The sequence below is a fragment of the Pelodiscus sinensis genome, chromosome 14 (assembly GCF_049634645.1).
Source record: "Pelodiscus sinensis isolate JC-2024 chromosome 14, ASM4963464v1, whole genome shotgun sequence".
NCBI classification, from domain to species: domain Eukaryota; kingdom Metazoa; phylum Chordata; order Testudines; family Trionychidae; genus Pelodiscus; species Pelodiscus sinensis.
In genome coordinates, this window is record NC_134724.1 from 18554784 (window position 1) to 18574367 (window position 19584).

The following is a 19584-nucleotide window of genomic DNA, read 5'->3' on the forward strand; positions in this document are numbered from 1 at the left end:
CTAAGAAATGAGTCCACTTTTTCGGAACAATTTCCAAAAAAACAGATGTGTTCTTTCGCCATCCCTGTAATCCTCATCGTATCAGAAAGAAAGGACGTGTCGAAAGAGAAGGTTTTTTTTTAAATTTGGCTCTGTATAGATGGGCCAAATTTCAGAAAAGCCTCTTCCAAAAGAAAAGCGGAAAAAGATACGCAAATTGTGGTTCTAAATTTGCATATCTTTTTCCGACTTTTCTTTGCAGTCTAGACAGCATCAGTCATGTTTATCTCTTCAAACATAGCATGGAAGAAGGTATTATTGCATTCAGGACATAACGTAATTGTTCTGGAAAAAAAGGTGTCTGATTAATTATGTGCAGGCCCACTGACAGGAAAGAATTGACAAAGGAGCCAATTACCCCGGGACCTGGTGATTCTGAGGGGCCTGGGGTGCCCGGTGCCGCTGCTGCAGCTGTGAATTGCCACAGGAGTGCCACTTTGAACAGCTTTGAAGCCTGCTCCAGGCGCTGCTGAGGGCTAGCTGCTCCCCCTCCGCCCACTACCTACCTCTCTCCCTCCCTCCCCCCCCTCCTGGCCCTGCCACTTCCGCCCAAGGCTTCACCCTTTCCTGAGGCATGGAGCTGGCCCCCCAGACACACACTTTGGCCCGGGCACTGCTGATTGAGTCTGTTCAATGACTAAGGCATCGAGGGCCTGATTATGACATTCAGAGGCCCTAAGCTATGCCAAGTGTAAGAGGCCCCTTCCTATAAAAAGTGAATTTATTATTTTCACAGAAAGGACATTGAATGTATAAACATTAAAGCTTTATGTTCTCACAGGAAAATGGGAGGATATATAATTTGTATATACCATGAATAAGGAAAAATACCCTTCTTTTCACATGAATAAATGAAAGACGTATGATTAATTTTGTTAGGGAAATACGAAGTTTATCCTGACTAGACATATTTACAAGTGTTTATTTTGATTTAATTTTCTCTATGGAACAGTGAATTGTTGGGATTTTTCTTTTGCCATTACTATGAGATAGTGACGGTTCCCAAAACTGACGGAGGGGAAAGCAATACAAGGTTTTCTTCCTGAAGTCTAGGTCCATACTACAGAGTTTTTGCACAAAAATGGCCATTTTTCCGCAAAAACCCGTGGAGCATCCACACCTCAAGCGCATTTTTGCTCAAGTAAAACAAAAGAACAGAGGGGTTTTTCCAGTGTAGGTATTCTTCCTTCTATGAGGAATAACTCCTTTTAGCTCAAAAAGGTGTGTGTGGAAGGGGAACAGGGGTTGTTTGTGCAAAAAGAGGCAATCAAAAAAAGCACAGGTGCCCTGATGCCCAGTCTGTAAATAGCAATCAGAGTTTCCTTTCCAGAGAGTATCCATGCAGTCTGGACATTCTCTTGCACAAAAGTGCATTGTTTTTTCGATGCACTTTTGCAGTGTGGACACACTCTTGCGCAAGAAGCCTGTAGTGTAGACATAGCCAAAGAGAGCCACTTGACCCAAGTCCATAAGATGATCACCAACAAACTCAGTCATATGATGCATGGATAGTGCATGCAGCAGAAAGTGGTGTATGCACTAATACACAATTGTACATGTACAGCTCAAGAAGAAGAAAGAATGCACTAACACATAAGAAAAACAGGAGCAAAGGCAATATACAACTGAGAGTGCCGATCATAAACAAAAGATGGCAGCCTTCTGGCTACCACCAGCCCAAGGGGGACACTGTATATGACATCCCTCCTAGGACAAGTCCCCGACAAGTATGAGCTTGGCAGGATTGCTTCACAACACTGCCATCTCCAACCTCAGATTTTTCTACCAATTTTATTGGCAGTGAGATTATGTATTTGTTTTATGAAGTCATGGTCAGAATTTTACTAGTAGCAGCTGGCTAACAAAATGCTGCCTTAGGAGACTTACTTGTACACATACTAATTTTACAAGTGCAGTTATTTTTTTTTCAGCCCTGGCCTCCTGCCTGTCAGTAATGAACAATTAGTGATGGGTAAGTGTAGGGAATGGGCATTTGTGTAGCCAGATGAGTCTATTTTTGTCTCATTTGAACAAAAATGTCTATATTTAGAGAATCTTCTCTTCCCATATCTCCTTTATCAACTGATTTTGGTAACAGTTGAAATGGAATACATTTCATTTTTTAGAGGGAGCTCCTATTGCAAGCTTCTAAATCAGGGGTGGGGAACCTAAGGCCCAGAGGCCAGATGCAGCCCCTGGCTTGCCTGGATCTAACCCCCAAGGCTCAGAGCTCCTCCCCCAGCTTTGAGGAGCCCACTCTGGCACTCCAGACCCCCACAGCCTCTCTGTGGAGCTAGAGCACACAAAATCTACTAGCTGCTCCCCCACCCCCCAGGCTCTAGTATGTGAGGAGAATGTGGGGAGTGTCTTTCTGCTTCTTAGGAGCCATAACAGTGAGGGGTTTTTTGCTTCTTACTTGTGTGTGGGCCCCTAACTGATTTTTCTGTAGGTCAGCAGCCCCAAGCCAAGAAAGGTTCCTCACCCCTGCCCTAAACTGTATCTTATGTCTTAATTTGGAATGGAAGGCATCTAACAATTCATTAATTTATCAACTAGACACTGTTTAGAAATAAGTCATCACAGCTGGGAAGAAAAACAATTCAAAGTGGCAAATATGCTACATTAAACAGGGTCAGATTTCTAGCTTATTTTATCTTATGTAGTAGAAACTTATCCCTTACTGGGTTTGGTCTTTCTATACAACATTAAATTTAAATTGATTTTAAGATGTATTTTGCTTGGGTACATACAAAGAGTATTTTAAGCAAGTCTGTTCCTTTAACAGATTGTCTTAAGTTGGCACTGTGGTGTAGCATTATTACTTTTTTTATCATTCACAGCTGCCTCCCAATGGATTTCCTCTTTCTCACAGGGGACATAACAGCAGTCTCTTGAGTCCAGCAGAACTGATTACCTATTTAGTTTACCAAGGCTCCATGCAGAGCAACTCCCACAACCTCCTAATTTTTACAACCAGCATTTCTTTTGAAAAGGTGCAGAGAGTTTGTTTCCATATGCTCATGAGTCCTCAATACTGCTGCTCTTACAAACTAGTAAATGAATGCCTCCAGCTAGCAGTAACATTTCTATCAATGTAACAGCCCAGCCTACGGGGATCTAATTTACTGAAACTGGTTAAGTGCTACACAAACATCATCTAGAGAGATTAATTGGCTGTTAAAGTTTGATTGCTTTGCAATCCCTTGGTGATGGTTTGAAAATGAAAAAGTGATCTTTTGTCATTACGTGAATACCTTAAGGTATAGCATATGCATGGGCTTTGTGTACATTTTATAAACACAGCAAGTCTTCTGTGGGGAGGAAGACTTGACCTATTTATTTAGACTGAAATTTAGTTATATTCATTATGGATTACATTTACTTCTAAATAAACTGCAGGAAAAGTCTTCCCAGCCTGCAATTAATCCAAATTAAAATACATTTATGCTGATCATTAAAACAATTTGCTGCAGACAAGTTTCTATTTGATCACTTCCCAAAGCCTATAGTCAAGATAACTGCCAATTATCTCTCATAATAAATACTTTGAAACAGGTACACCAACTCTTGGAAGCTTTCATCTCCATGGAAGTTCCTGGACACAATTTGTGATAATTCAAGTGCTAGGGAGAATTTGTAGCTACTTATAGGCCTATTCTGCCCTTCTTTTCCATGCCAAAATCCATCTTTTATCTGGAGATAGTAGCATATTCTGGCTTCTGCCACCCACCAGGAGAGCCTCGTGTAGGAGCTCTCGAGAATTAGTTCTTTCCTGATGTGGGCACAGACCTGGAAAGACAAATAGCTTCTCATACTATACTATATTGTCTCCCCACTGGAGCAGAAAGCTTAAAATATGACCTCTCATGGCTGTATCTTACTACCTAGCACTGCCTTTCCCCACCCCACCATACAATGTTTAGCTGAAGTAAAAACAAGAGACTTATTTTATATTGAATATTTTCAATACCATGGGAATGAAAGGTATTAAACAACTTTCACTTGTATAGTCTCTTTTTTGAAGAGTGACAAAAAACAGCAAATTAGAATGCTGCAATAAATAACTCTCCTGTCTGCCTGCTTCAATAACCAGGGTCAGCAATATGCCAGGCTCTAGAAGCTTGTGGTTCAGGGAATTAAGGAGTGGTAAATACTAGAAAAAAAGTAATATAGGACATGAAGAGATCTATTTAGAAGAAAATTTCCACAGGCTTTTGTGATGTATGTTTTTTAAAAATGCCCCCCTTCAGCAGAGTAAACAACACCTGTTCTGCACTGTAATGGGGAAAATCCAGTCTGATTTCCATTCAGCCAGCACCAATGCACATTAATGATTTCAGTGAACTGGGAGACTGGGAGAGTCATTGATTTGGCTGTCCTTGGGGATAGTTTTCTCCTGTCATAGGAGTTTAAGGTGAAGTATACCTTCCCTCCCATGCTAAGGCAGATTCCCACTCTAGTCAGGAAAGCCTGACCTCCTTTGGTGCACCTGTATGGCTTGTCAAACCTGAAAATGGGCAATCCTTAAAAAGGAGGATCCCTGCTCAGAGCCAGGTGCCACTCTGAAGGATCAGAACTATAACTTAGCATTCCCTGGGCTCTGCAAGCTGGGAATGCTGACCAGGGCTGTCGCTTGTGAGCTTGACTTCCCAAGATGGGAGCCAACAGTTATGCTGGGCCTCTAGGCAAGGTGGGGAGCACCATTCTCTAGAAAGGGGGTGGGGACTCAAGCAGAAGAGATAGGGCTGGGGCAGCCAGCCCTCAACGCCACTCAGGGCACACTGTGCTGCTCCACCCCCGTCCTTCGAGCTGCCCAGAGTACATCGCGTGGCACTCCAGCAGTGATTTAAAGGGTCTGGGGCTCTGGCCGCTGTTGCTGTTGCAGTAGCAGCAATGGTGGCCAGGAACCCCATGTCCTTTAGAATGGCTGGATCCTGGGGCAGTTGTCCCCTTCCCTCTGTCCCTGTCGGCAGCCCTGCTTCCCACCCACTGAGAAAGGAGAAGGCTGGTACTTTTCCTCCTTTTTGGCTTCTCAAGGCCGAGGATTCTGCTTCTTGTGGGCTACAGAAGCATATTGGTTTTTTGTTGGACTACTCTAGGATATCGGTCCTCTTACAGGAGGAAGTTAAATGGCACAGCTGGAGAGCTGGGCCCTAGATTCAGGCACAGCACCCTCTCTTAAGCACTAGAGAGCTGTAGCTTAGTACACCTCCTTCCAATTGGCTCTAGCAACACCTTATGTGGATGCTAGGAACTGAGAAACAAGAATAAGAGACAATCTCTTTTCTAAGAACTTGCAGATACAGCAACTATGTATTAAAGGTGGAAATTTCTTTCAATGATCAAAACAATTTCATTTTCCAGAAAAGCAAATAAGGAATTCCCATATAACAGAAATAGTTATAAAAATAGGGCAAGTATAATACTTCCCCCAATGTTACACAAAGACATGGAGATAAACACTTTTTGAAGCTTTAACCAGGCTTTTTAAATCTATATGCTTAGTTTAAGTGATTCCTGGGGTCTAGGATGTGAGTAACATATAATGCCTTCTTTTAAGACTGTCAACATACTGGAAAACTTTGGACTACACTGTTTGATGTCATTCCTTTGGAAAATCTTAGATGCTGTTTTAAAAAGTGTAAGTAAATTTTAATGATCTAAATGAGGAAATTTTTTTGGGGGGGGGAGGAGGAGGAGGAGGAAATAGTTTAACCCTTTATTTGCTGCAGTCCCAGCGGACTTCAAATGGAAACTACCATGTTTCTCCCAGTTTTTTGAAACTTCTCAGATTAGACTTTTGAAAAGGAGAATTTATAAGGTATCATGTAGGGTGTTTGCAGTGTTAGTCCCATGGCTTTTAATAGAAGCTAAACAAGCAAAATCTCTGAGTACTCCCTTGAAAATGCTTAAATTTTGTAAAGCAGTTAACCAAATGTGGTTTTACTGTCATTCTGAAAGCACAAACTGTCATGGAAAACTGGCACAGAGGGTTAGATTCAGGAAACAAATCAGAGCCCTAAATAAGCCTTACAAGCTGGAAAGAGACATTAGTGTGAGCTCCTGGGATCAGTGTTAGAACCCTAACATTTATTTATGTTCTGTAATTGTCTTTGACAACACTGTAGAACACAAGAGTTTCAAGGCTAGAGATCAATGAGAAAGGAACAGCAAATAATGAGGCCTTCTTCGTTTCAATTAGATACAGGAGATTCAGATCATTTAAATTCCTGCTCGTAAATTGCAAGATGCAGTTCACTTAAGGTGCTGTAAGTAGGAAGAAAGGCTTAACAGAAGATAGTCAAACAACATATATACAGAGAATGATTCTAGAGCATGCTATCCAGGAAAGATATTTTCAAATAAACAGAAATGTTCTCCAAAATAATGCTTAATCCAACAATGAAGATAGATAGCTGCATTTCTAGAGACCTATTATGTTAAAAAAAATAACCACACACACACACAAACCCACACAACCTGTTGGCACTCTCATTATCTGCTGGTTAGATTACAAAGCACAGTATGGCTCTGGTCAACATATGTGACAGGAAATGGCCACTGTTAAAGGGACACAAGGGAGATCCAGCCAACTGATACCCAAGTCTTAAGATTTAGGATAAAGGTGAGGAAATTGGGATCCTTCACCAGGGGAAGGAAACACTTCTATTGCTCCCCTTAACATTTTTTAAATTAAACAACTCCAGATAGGAACAGGAGAGACCGAAGGAGTATAACCTTAACGTGAGAGAATTTGACCAGGGTGAGAAAGGGATGCAAACACAGCTATACTCATTTTTAAATGATTCTATAGTCACTAGCTGTATTTATCCATGGTTGTGCTCTACAGCTATTGTCTTCTTAAGATTTTTCTGAAATTGTAATAAGCTCCATAGATAGCTGTCTGGTGGAGCAAGAGGCTGCAATACCATCTGGCTACCAAACTGCACAGTATCTATTCTGTAGACAAATTCAACAGATGCCAACCTATTTTTCTTTATCCACACCAAAGCCAAACTTTTACCTGCAGGGACCCTCAAAACAGCATGCTTTTCTTGTAAGACCATATTCCAAGAATCCTTTGCTTACCATAGTTCTGCAGTAGCAGCTTGTTGAGTGGGCCAGCTGCTGCACTGGGGACTGCCATATGACATAAAAGAAGGAAGGAGAGGGATATTTCTATGCCGGGTGCAAGTCCATTTAGACTACTTTAAGGAAAAAATGTAAATCTGTTTGAGGCTACAATGAGTACTCTTTTTGCAAGTGCTAACCAAAGGAGGAGCCAGTTTTGCACAGAGAATTCTTCGTGATGTGCAGTTCAGCAAATCTGGTTGGAGAATCACCGTGTGATGGCCCCCAATTTGTTTGGAACGAATTCTGTCCTCTCCCCACCATCCATTAATGGAGAGTCTTTAATGAGATCACACTTTTGTGAGTGCGTGCACTTGCCCTCTGTTGGGTTTTTTGGTTCTTCTTTGATAACATGCTCATAACAACCGTGGTAGCCAACTACTTTGTTTTGCAGCGGTGACTCTGAAACTTCTACCAGTGCATGGTATATTTTCTAGGACTCTTCCCAATCAGACATCACCCTAAGCTGTGCAGCCGGGTAGCTTCCCATTAAGCTCCCCTCAGGGAGAGAGATCTCTCTCCCCAAGCTCCAAAGTTGCCAGGACCGGCAAGGAGGAGCCTCTCCGAGCTGCCGTGGCCAGGGGAAAAAGGGCCCTTCTTTGCCATCCCCAGAAGGGAGCTGCCCAGATAAGCCCAATCCCCAACACCCTCCCCACTCCAGAGCCTTCACACACCCACCCGCCAGAGCCCTCACACATCTGCACCCCTCCCACACACTCAAACCCCACTCCATCACAGGCTTTTTTCCCACTAATATGAAGGTGATGTGTCACCCATCACTTCCTCATTTGTGGACGTAACACAATTCATTCCACTCGGGGGTGAAAAAAATTAGAGGGAACACTGGCCATCCCCTATTTTCCTGTACCAGCTATGCATCTCATTACAGTAGCAGAAGCAGGGGAGTAGGTTTCATCAACAGATATGTATGCTGCATGATGAATGCACTGGTAATAGTGTATTGGAAGGGCAAAATTAGGGTTCTTGCATGCTGGAAAACAAAATCACTTCCCAGAAATTAACCACATCTTTTGGTACTGCACTACTGGGCTAACTATGAAAGTCCATTATACAAGGGGGTTTTATGTGAAATTTGCAGTGTGCTTGGTGTCCCATACCTTTTGCACAAAGGCCAAAGTGTGCTGCCAAAATATCCACACCTCAAACTTTAAAGACACACTCTCACTATAAAGCCTCTGTAATGTGGCATTCTGAGCACATAGGGTATGTCTAGACTGCAAGCTTCTTTTGAAAGACGTTTTTTCTTCTGTTGAGGTGTGAATGTCCACACCTCAAAACCGGATTGAAAAAGCGATCTGCTTTTTCGAAAGAAAGCATCCAGACTGCATGCACTCTCTCTCGAAAGAAAGTCCTGATTGCTATTCACAGAATAGCCACCAGGGCACCTGTGCTTTTTTTCAGTTGCCTCTTCTTTCAAAAAGAGTCCCTGTTCTGCGACCACACACGCCTTTTTTCTAAAGAGCTCTTTTGAAAAAGGCATTCTTCCTCGTAATTTGAGGTTTACCGATGTAAAAAAAAAACACCCTGCGTTCTTTCGATTTAATTTCAAAAGAACACGATTGCAGTGTGGCCACAGGGGAAGTTTTTTTCGAAAAAAGGGCAGTTTTTTCCGAAAAAACAATATAGTCTAGACATACCCATCGTGTTTACTGTAGTTTAGTGACCTTGCATATTTGCTTCTAAGGACAAAAACTGCATTTTCCTGTCCATCTACCCCATATCCATGTGATTGCACTTGTTATATAAATTCATAGATCTGCATTTTCTGGTGTATTATGAAAGTATCGGGTCCAACAACAGATCCTTCGCACCCAGCAGCTCCTGGCCACTGCCACCGCTAGTGTGGTACCACTGGCTGTTGGAGCCCTCGGCCCTTTAAATCCACATTGGAACCCACCGAGGCACGCTGCAGAGCCACGAGCAGCACGCTACTGAGGAGGGGAAGCAGCATGCTCTAGGCAACACTGAGGGCTGGCTGCCCCCACCCCATTCCTTCCACCCAAGGCCCTGCAACTTCTGGGAGCACAGAGCCAGCCTCCTCTCCACTTTGCCCAGGAGCCCAGTGAGTCGGTTGGTGGGGTGTCTGATGCTAAATTTGAATATACTCTTTCAGAGCATGATCACTCCACAGGATATTTGATTCCAAGTTCTATAAGCCAGTTCCACCTCCCATGTAGGACTTCAAGAGAAAATTAGGTTTATAAAACCTGTGAGGAAAATTTTTAAAAAAAGTTCCCCTGGATTACCACTGCAGGATCAGATGACCTTGAGTTTGCTTATTTTGTGTTACCACACCATAGAAAACAAGAGGTCGCATTCAGCATTTATCAAGGAACTATCCTGGGCAGCATTTTGCAGAAATTAATAAGAGGAAAGGAATGAGGTTTTTTTTTCCATATTAAAACATTTTTAAAAAGTATTTCCACTCATTTCCTATTTAATACATCAGCAGTCCTAATTCCCGCCAGGATTTTTAATATAAGAGCATCGATCTCATTCACGCATTTGAGGACATGCACAGAAAGTCTAAGAAACACCAATTTCATTCATTCAACACTGTCAATAGCACAGCCCCTGGAGGAATAAGCTCCCCTCCCCCTGTGTCAACCCTAACTCTAGGCAATTATTTCATCTGGACTATCTCATCATTCTGAAGAGAGTTTTCAAGGAACCTGATATTTGTAATTAAAATGGATTCAAGCATTTCTATGTATATTTCAGAAGAAACTTTCCAGACATAACCCTGATAGCATTTAGATCTATGTTTCTATTGAACACTCTTAGATGTAAGAGATTGGACCTTCCAGCACCAGCAGAGCAAGGATCTCTAATTAAATATTTCATGCCAGACAGAAGATATTCATCTCTTACTACATCCTAACTACTATTGCATTTATTGTAGTTACTAAAGGAACAGCTGTAATACATTTGACACTATATTTATGCAACATGTTGGGAGCACAGAAAGCAATAATGCTGGCTTCCGGGTAATTGATCTTTGCTTTTATTATCTTGTTTTCACTAGACAGCTGTAAATGACTGACTCTTATATTGTACTTAACATAATGTCTAATTTATTCTCATTGATTCTACTGAATATTGCAACACTTCTAATGTGTCACTCTGAAGTATTCAAGAGCCTATCTTCTTTATCCTAAGCACATTTCAACTGCCTACTTACATTTTCACTGGTTTTTTTTAAAAAAAACCTAGCAAACAGGAACTCTCCAGAGGTTGTTTAATGAGATTGTAAGGTCTACAACTGCTGTTAAATTTGATATAGGCACCCCAAGAGATTGCTGTGATTTCTTCAAGGACATGAAAAGCATTTAAATCTACTTAACATTAAATAAATCTTACCAACATGTTTGATTAAAACCAGGGACTTGCCATGCCCTTTCCTCTAACTACTAAAAAGTTCAAAACTGTTGGTTCCTGTTTGAACAACAATACAGAACCTTTACTCAGATGACTCAGTTTATGAACATTTTTATTCAGTAACTTTTGGACTATCGTTGTGCTATTGAAGGTTGTATTAGTGTTGCCATTATAAATCTGGACACCCAAATACAATTCGGCACAAAATCAACATGAATGTGAGCTAGATCTTTTAAAACCACCATTTGAAAGTGTTTCAAAACTTTTCCTATTTAGTTGCCATGTACCAAAATGCAAGGCATTGCAGTCAAGGTTTTTAAAAAGCCATTTGCCTGCACAGTAATTAATATTTTGGGAGAGAAGGTAGATGAGGTAAAAATCTTTTTATTGGACCAACTTCTGTTGAAGAGAGACAAGCTTCTGAACTTGTAGAGCTTTTTTCCAGGTCTGGGAAACTTAACATTTTGATCATATTTAAACAGCACTCTCTGCGAGTACAATTATTATACAATCTCTTGTCTTGTTTACAGAGATTGTGTAGCTCTGAAACTTTCTCTTTCATCAGCAGAAGTTGGTCCAATAATAAAAAAAAAATTACCTTCCCCCACCTTTCTTTCCTAAAAAGTACTCTATTCCAAACATAATAGCCTTGACTCACCACTGCATTAGTCCAGTTTTACGCCAAATGTAATGCTCAGAGTACAGTTCTTACCACTTATTGTTGACTGACCTCTTGAAGGGTTCCTTTAGGAAGTACAACTACCTGTTAGCCCACTGTACATGGATTTCTTTCATTTCCCTTAGTTGGCATTTTGAATAAAAAAAATCTAAAACAAGTTATACACTGTGGCTACGTCTAGACTGGCCCCTTCTCCAGAAGAGGCATGCAAAGCAGGCAAGTCAGAATAGGGAAATCTGCGGGGGATTTAAATAAACATGGCCGCCGCTTTTTTTCCAGCTTGGTGAAAAGCCGGAAAAGAGCGTCTAGACTGGTGCGATCCTCCAGAATAAAGCCCTTTTCTGGAGGATCTCTTATTCCTTGCAAGTAGGAATAAGAGATCCTCCGGAAAAGGTCTTTATTCCGGAGGATCGCGCCAGTCTAGACGCTCTTTTCCGGCTTTTCACCAAGCTGGAAAAAAAGCGGCGGCCATGTTTATTTAAATCCCATGGGGGATATTTAAATCCCCCGCGGATTTCCCTATTCTGACTTGCCTGCTTTGTATGCCTCTTCTGGAGAAGGGGCCAGTCTAGACGTAGCCTTGTATATTTAAGTTCCAAATGTTTGAAATCATAATATTTTATAGATACATTCAAAATCTTCCCCTCACCCTAAATATGAAACTTACTGGAGTACAAACAGATGGAAAAATATGAAGAGTAATTCCCCACACCCAGAAATGCCAGTATCTTATTAATATCAATCAACTTTTAATATTTAAGCTGATATTTTCCCCACCAGCACTAAACACAAGGACACAGATGCTGATGTAACCAAGAAAACTGGCATCTGGCACAAAAGTAAGCCATTGTAGAACACAGAACATTGCCAATTAACCACCATCTCCCTTTCTCATTCACTGCCCCATCCTATCCTCAACCATACTGTTTCACTCACCTAGTGAAGATCTGGGTTCATGCTCTCAAGAGCTTCAAAAAAATGCACCCTCAAGGGCATAAGTAAGAAAGGACACATATTGGGCCTGAGCCAAAGCCTATTGAAGTAAATGGGAGTCTTTCAGTGGACTTTGATCCAATCCCTGGTGATACTAATTTGAAGTCTTACAACCAAAAGGCACTCCTGCATTCAGACTATCTACGGATATTCATTGTTCAAAGGAGCACATGCTGAAGAGGGTAGATTTCAGAACAGAAAATACCAAGTGAGGACATGTTGAGTCTAGGGTTGTTAAATACTGAGTAATTGACTAATTGAATAGACTAAGTATTTTGCATCAACTATTTGATTAGTCGATAGGGCGCCTCCACCGTTGAAGTGTAGCAACAACCCTAGGACTGTTGCTACACATCAAAGGTGAAAGCACCATGTGGAGCCCTGGATCAGCTGGGGACTCCCCCACTGACCCCAGGCTCCCTGTGGTGCTGCCACTTTGAAATGCCATGAGGAGCCCATGTCAGGCTGCACACGGTGTTTCAAAGCGGCAGCGCCATGTGGAGTCCGGGGTCTGGCCCCAGGCTCCATGTAGCACTGCCGCTTTGCAGTGCCCCCTTCTTTACTCCTCCTCCCCCCCCCCTTACTGCCTCTTTCTGTTGGAGGCAGCAAAGGGGGGGTGGAGCGACTAGTTGACTAGCCTGTTGACTATCAGATAAGCATTTGCTTATTGGATAGTTGACTAGTCATTCACATCCCTAGTTGAGTGCAGATAGCAGGAAATGAAGTCTAGTACATGGATCTTGGGCTCTGGATAATGATTCAAACTTCCATCTACTGCATCTCACATGCTCAGCTAAGCATAAGTTCTGAACCTTGTGAAGTTTCCTCATTCCATCATTCTTCTGAACCAGATGGAACCCATCCATCATTAAAGACAAGCAAGCATGGTAAGGAAGCAACCTGCCCTTTCATGAACCTGCAAGCATCTTTAGCTTCAGTTTGTAGCATTGTTCTAGCTCCAAGCTACCAGTGAAAAAGAATTAGATTGTTTTAAAAGTGAATTTAGCATAACCAAAAAAACCCAGATTAGTGAACTTTTTCCCCAGCTTGAAGAAATTTTATTTAGTAAAGGACAGAGTCACCCAGTAAGTGACATATGCTAGAAATTAGTTGTGTAGTGTTGTAAATAGCCCTGGGTGCAATTTAGGGAAAAGGAGACTAAGCCTGACAGGTCTCCAAAATGTAGCCAGTTTGAAAACTGAGTCATGTTTAGTCTATTTAGTTTTAACAAGTGATATGAAGGGTTTAATATCAGCATTTGTCTTGCTGGATTTGAGAATTGGGGTCAGTAGCAAAATTTTTTCTCTGCTTATTCCGAATAATAATGGTGTATGATTGTTTAGATTTTTCCTGGGAAATGATGCACGTAAATGGCCTGTTCAATTATTTCTGATCGTTTTTTAGTTTTCAATATTTGCACAAAACAAAACATTTTTCTTGGGTATTTGCCTAATGCTGCTGCTTCATCTCCATCTGAACTCAATCTCTTCCCTAACAGTTTGATTTGACATTGCAGAGAGGACTCGTGGCAGCATAGAACATGCAGGAGAGCAAGCGGTGGAAGAGTTAACTTATACAAATTAAGTGTCTCGAATCACCATTGGCCTCAGAATTTCAGGGGGAGTTGGTTTTGTAAAAATACAAGCAGTAATGCAAACAATGTGGCAAAGGTGCCTAGAGACCCAGACTGGAGGTTTAAATGTATGCTTTGTGTAACTGCAAAACAAAAACAAAAATCAGAGTGACCAAAACAGGAGGAAGTGTTACTTTTTTTGGCTGAAAGTGAATGAATAATATATCCTTTCATTTAAAAACTGTCGGGGGGGGGGGGTCTCAGAGCTGTGATTTTTTTTTTTTTTAAAGCATAAGCAGACTTCAAAAAAAGTTTGAGATTTGGTTGAGGAGAGGCACTCAAAAGTTCAGCTCATTATCCGGTCTTTTGGAAAATAAGGCAGGAACCTTGTGAGAAGAGACTTGAGTGAGATTTCTCGTATTTCCTGTTCTGCTCAGGTCTGACCATTTCATATTGAAAAAAGCCTATTTACTTTTCAGGAAACTGGCCATTTTCTGGTGCCAATCAGTGAAAGCCCATAAAATGATGAAAAGAGGAGAGTTGGCCAAATGGAAAGGTAACAGGGAGTTGCATCCAAGCATTAGTGAAAAACCTAGCTTTAAAACTAAGAGACTAACTTTCCATTAATATTTGCTTCAATAAAAAAGTAATTCACTTAACTTGTCATCAAATTCTATGTGGTCCCTTTCCAGAGCTACTTTAAGGAATGAGTTTATTGGCAGGCATATTAGCGGGAACAGTAAATTTTAATCAAAAATTAGAAGACATGTGACCTTTAGTTTAATCAAAGTGAAACAAATGTTCTGTTTCAAATGCATCCAGTAGGCTGTTTGCAAAAGATACACAGCTCAAGAGTTATCTGTAGACATATTTCAGACAAATAAGTTGAAAGAAAATTGTAAGTTGTTTGCAAACAATCTGTGATCCCAAAAAGAGACTAAGTAATAAATCTTTTGTGCTTATTCCTGAAGTTCTTATCATTGTATCCAAAGCATGTCCTCACCCTCCTCCAACCTCACCCCGCCCCCCTCCAATCATTTGTCTGAAACATTACAATTTTCACAGTCGCAAAGAAAAAGCAATTTGTGCAGGTATGAGAGCAGTACTTCTTTCTCCAATATTCCAGCTTCTGTCAATCAAAGCAAGTCAGATCAGTATGCCAACATGAATATTCCTCCCCAGCCATCTGCTGAGCAGTCAGTAGTAACATCTCTGCAAAGTAAACTGATGCTAGAGATAAGAAAAGAAAAGAGCTAGGTTCATAAACTATCATAAGAAAAAATCCAAACCTTCAAAATTTTTTTTTAAAAAGATCATTCTCTAATGCTGGAAACCAATATGCATGCCCTCTATGGCCCAACCAATCATTCTGCTGAAGTCAGTGGAATAACAGGAACCCCATAAATAGGCCCTGACCTGCACGCACATGCACGCTTAATTCTTGTGTATGTTGTGTGTGGTTGCAATGGACAAAACTGAAGTTGCAGGCAGTGTTCCCGCTAAGACTTTCCATTTATGGGCGAGTTGAATTTTCTTTTAGGCGGGTTGAAATTTCTTATGGGCACCACCAATATTGTGTGGATGTGTACCCTCCAGTACAAACAAAAACCATAGATATAAATATATATTTTATATAGTCCAAGTGTGTGGAAGAAAATATATTAAAACCAGCGATAATGAAGGAGCAAGCTTATGATTATTTAATATGAAATCAAATAAAAAGAAAATTAACACTATCCTTGGCAGAAGTAGGTTGTTCCCATGAAAGCTTGTAATATTTATATATTTTTGTTAGTCTAAGATGCTACAGGACCATTGTTGGGTTTTTTTAATTACAGACTAACACGGCTACCTCTTGAGATCTTGAAGTACATATATCATCCTTTCTAGCAGACAGATGCATGTTTCAAAGATCTTGCAAATAAGATTTCATCCTACAAAACAGCTAGCATCACACCTTGTACTTGCTGCTTCTGACTCATAAGAGCTAGAAATCTACCAGATAGCAAAGATCTGGCCTTAATGCAATACAGTTTACCATGTATTAATTAGTAACACAGAATTTTAAAAAAAATCATTAAGATCAGAGCTTTAGAAGTGGGTCTGGCCCACGAAAGCTCATCATCTAATAAACCATCTTGTTAGTCTTTAAAGTGCTACATTGTCCTGCATTTTGCTTTAGATATCTCCAACACTCAAAACAATTCTGTTAGAAGAATCCTTTTCTTTCTTACCTCAAGGCATTAACACAGGGATGGGTAACAATTTTTGATAGGGGGGCCACTCCAAGAATTTGGTAAGTGGTCGAGGGCCACACTCTTATATTCTATTAATGGAGGAGGTGTGGAAGTCTGGGGAGGAGGTTGGGTACAGAAGGGAACTTGGGGTAAGTGTGGCGAGGTCGAGCGGACTAGGCTCTGGGGTCCCCCGTTTCTCCGCGCACCCATGCCTCTCCCCTTCAGTCTCTTCCCCCAAGTCTCTGTCCTTTGGTCTCTGTCCCTTTGGTTTCTGCCCCTGGGGCAGCTACCGCTGCGCCCGGGCTTATCCTCAGCCCGGGGGCGGGAAGCGGCTCCCCACCCTTGGCCCCACTCACGAGCCGGCAACGGGGGTTGGCTCTCCAGCGGGCTCGGCCGTCTGTCCTCCCCGGGTGGGGGGGTCAGAGCCATCCGCTGCCTGTCCCCGTCCTAGGGGCCCCGGGTTGGGAGGTCTCACACTGGGCCTGGGCTGCGGGAGTCCGGCGCTCCTCCTCCGGTCCTCTGGCTGCGTGCTCCGGGTTGCCTGCGGGAGCAGAGGTAATGCTGGCAGCCCCCCTTCCCTTCCGGCCCCTCCCCCTTTTGACCCGGCACGCCCGGGATGTGCCGCTCCTCCCCGCCTCCCCCGTCCGTCTCCTCCCGGGTCCTACTGCCCGCCACGTACGGCGCGCCCGCCGTAGTGCGCACCTTCCCATCTGCCTCCTTGTCCCCCGGACTCGGTTCCCACCGAGCGCTTTTCCCGGGGTTCCACCTGGCCGCGCCGCCCGGCGCCTCGGCGACTATGTCAGTGCGGGGAGCTTCTTCCCCGTCACAGTAAGTGACTGGGGTGTGGGGTCTGGGAGGGAGTTTGAGTGGAGTAGAGGACCTGACCTGGGGCAATAGACTGGGCTGAGGAGGGGGTGCAGGATCTGGGAGGGGGTTGTGACTAGAGGAGGGGTGTAGGAGGGGATGCAGTGTCTGGGAAGGTGAATGAGAGCTGGAGCTGGCGTGTAGAAAGTTTGAGTTACATGGGATAGGAGGGCAGAAGGGGGCAGAGAGTTGGGGAAGGGAGGGTAGGGCTTGGGTCCAGAAATAGGCTCTGTCTAGGAGACCTTGCTTGGCTCCAAGTCAGCAGCCCAGCAGGTTCCTTAGCCCAAGTCCCTGCCTTCCAGCCCACGTACATGCTCAGGGGAGTTGCAGGAGCCATGTTTATTGCTCTAAACTGAATACTATGAGTCCGGGGGATGAGGGAGGAAGGGCAGTTCACATGCTGCCTGTCCTGCAAATAGGCAGCTGCTATTGGTCAAAATTAGCAAATGGGAGCTACTGGGGGTGGGCAGCATGAGGAGCCTGTCTCCCACCCTTCTAGGCTCTCAGTGTTCACAAACACACACGGGGCCCTGCACCCAGCTTTCCAGAGTGCCGGGCAGGGCAGACAGGGAGACAGCTGGTGCTTTCATGGCTGAAGCAGGCCCACAGGTCATCTTGTGTAAGATGTTGCCAAGCATCCAGTTTTCAGCCAGAGAGCTAGGTTAAAAAAAGGTGTCTCCACTTGGCACCACTACCTGGACCATTAAAAGCCTAATTGGCAGTGCAGTGGAGGTCCCAGGGCTATGTTAGGCTTCCTAACTTCCCTGACTCTGTGCGGGTCTCCAAATCAGCCACCGGGTCTCTGCAGCCTATAGACCAGGACTCAAACTCCCAGCCCATGGGCTAGTACTAGCCGGAGCAATTGTGCAGTCTAGCCTAGGATTCTCAGGTGAACGGGGGGGAGGCTGCTGTCCATTACCAAGCCGCAAGCCCTGCCCCTTCCCACCATGACTCTGTCCTCTCCTTCCAATGGCTCCCTGTCCCTTGAGCACACAGCTTTATGGATCACTGTAGGGGGGCGCATTTGATATGGTGCATGCATTATTCACTTGTAATGCCTGTAGTCCATGCTATAAAGGAAATACATAAGTTTTGCTATATAATCTTAACAATGTCTGATCTGAAATTGTAAATTCAGGCACGGGAACCATCCCTCTCACTGGACCATGAGCCATGAAGGAACATCACAATACAAAGGACTGGTGAATTGCCCTGTGGCACATTCAAAATGCTCCATGCAAAGGACTTGTGGACTGGAAGGCAAAATGTAGAAGATTAAAAAGAGAGTCACAAGAAAATTCTTCATCTCTTTGTTGTCTGAGCTCTTAAAGACAGAGACACTAAACTGAAGCAGAGATTGCCCAAGGGACCACCCTGAAAGACATTTTAACCAGACAGATTACCACATTTGTTACCTGTAGGAACCACCGGTTGTAACATATTTGTGTGTGTACGTCGGCTTGCTTTAATCTTTAAATAACTCATTTGTATTTCCTAGTTAATAAATCTTTAATTTATTACAGGATTGGCTACTGGTGTAAATTCTAGAATAGCAACTGATCTGAAGTAAGTGACTAGTCTCTTGGAACTGGAAGCAACCTGAATATTTTGCAATTTTTAGTATAAATTACCATTTATCATTAAATCCAGCTTTCCTGGTTAGCAAGATAGACTGGAGCACCTATGGCAGAGGTGGGCAAACTACAGCCACGGCCACCACCACAACACTATCAATCACCCCTGGATCACCAGGTAGCATTGGGTGGGCAGCGCTGATGGACTGGCTGGGGGAAGATAACTACCACGCCTGTCTCTCCCAACTGAGGCCCCACCTCTTTTGGGGTCCCAGCACTGGGCATCCTCCACCTTGCCCAGGGGCCTGCAAAGTATCAGTCCTGCTAATACTTAAAATGGTTCTCTAGACTCCACTGAAGTAGCAGCATTCAAAGGACTTGATGATATACATTTATTTCATCGGCTAACACGGTACAGTAGGTTATCATTACTAGCAATTGGTTGGTTATATGTTGCTATGCTTAAGGATTGAGAGTGGAGAGGGAAAAATTGAGTAGCCCTCAGGTTTCGCACACGTTTTATTATGTGCACTGCTCTGCAGTGGAGAGAGAATTTTAAAATGAATTTGATCAAAAGAAGAGGAAAGTAGATGCTGAATGCTGAGTATTTAACAAGGCGTGGACTTCCAAATACCTTTTTACCAATGTAGCAGGGGCCTCACAGGGTCTATGGCAGTCCAGGGGGCTGGTGGGGAACCTGAGGCCAGCAGCAGGGGTTAAGCCAGGCCCCCATTCACCGGCTGGAAGCAGAGTGACCTGGCCCCAGCTCACTCTGCTTCCCCAACTCCTAACCACATCACTTAGGGCAGAGGCCTTAGATGAGAGGTGGACCCGCCCTCCCCCCACCCTTCATTCACCAGCTGTGATAGGAAGTGGAGCAACATGATGAGGAGGCAGGGGAGCAGAGCAGGTTGGGGCCAGGTCACTGTACTTCCTGCTGCCCGTGGTGAGTGAACGGGAAGCCCAATCCCTGTTGCTGGCACTAGGCCCCCCATTAATTCCACTTCCACATCAATCAGGGGAGGAAGTGCACAGAAAGAGGCAGGGTGGGTGCAGGGCTTAGGGCAGATGGGGGATGTCCTGAGTTCCACCCTC

The 19584-nt window shown here is 43.3% G+C and overlaps 1 long non-coding RNA gene across 1 annotated transcript in view; it reads left to right on the top strand.

Moving 5' to 3' along the window:
• LOC102450317 (uncharacterized) overlaps positions 1-18450 on the top strand; it is a 34600-nt gene extending 16150 nt beyond the window's left edge. Inside the window, exon 3 of the long non-coding RNA XR_333119.4 lies at positions 18054-18450. This is a non-coding gene — a long non-coding RNA (uncharacterized LOC102450317). The remainder of the gene's footprint in view (positions 1-18053) is intronic.
• Positions 18451-19584: the final 1134 nt, after the last annotated feature.